The sequence below is a fragment of the Physeter macrocephalus genome, chromosome 6, assembly GCF_002837175.3.
Source record: "Physeter macrocephalus isolate SW-GA chromosome 6, ASM283717v5, whole genome shotgun sequence".
In the NCBI taxonomy this organism is placed as follows: domain Eukaryota; kingdom Metazoa; phylum Chordata; class Mammalia; order Artiodactyla; family Physeteridae; genus Physeter; species Physeter macrocephalus.
In genome coordinates, this window is record NC_041219.1 from 87420566 (window position 1) to 87421268 (window position 703).

At 39.3% G+C, this 703-nt stretch overlaps 1 protein-coding gene across 1 annotated transcript in view; it reads right to left on the reverse strand.

Annotated features, from left to right (window-relative positions):
• Window positions 1-703, reverse strand: part of LOC102991235 (keratin, type II microfibrillar, component 7C-like) — a 20530-nt gene that overhangs the window by 15599 nt on the left and 4228 nt on the right. The gene's annotated exons all lie outside the window — the stretch shown is intronic.

Here is a 703-nt window from a genome sequence, read left to right on the forward strand (position 1 = left end):
TGTTACAGTGGAGGATTACTGGACTGAATGTCAATATTATGACATAGTATGAGTGTGTTTTGTGTTTGGTAATTGCAATCATTGTTGCTCTTGTTGTAGTCATCCATTTACAATGCTTGGCGTCAGTTTATCTCTTGTAAAAATAAAATACAGTGTGTGTGAGTGAAAAAAAAAAAAGTATTTATTGCTTTGTCTTGACTTGCACTGGCTAAAGCTCCAGTATAATGTTGAATAATTGTGGTGATATGGTTTTTCTTTTCTTTCTGATCTCAATGGAAAGTTTTGATCATTCACTATTAAGTATAATATTTCCTGTCTATCTGGAGGGAGAGGTGACCATTTGACTCCTCTCATTTTATTCTGTAAATTTGCATATTATGTGATTGAATTTTTTGAATGTTAAAGCACTCTTACTGTAATGATGCTTGACAGTTGACAGCTTCTAATCCCCACCCATCTTCCTTCCCCATCTGATAAGAAAGCCTGGGTGATCCCTGCCCTGTTCGTGACTAGTGGGAACTTCAAACCATGTGCGGGAGTCCTTGGCCTGGCCCAACCCCTAACCACCGTAATAAACCCACTCCAGTCTCTTTCAAGCCATATGTGGACCAGCATGGGAGGCCTGCCCTTCTCTTTCTAGAAAGCTCTGTTATGTGAATAATATCATTTTCATACCATCTTGGTGTGTGTGTGGGTGGAGTCA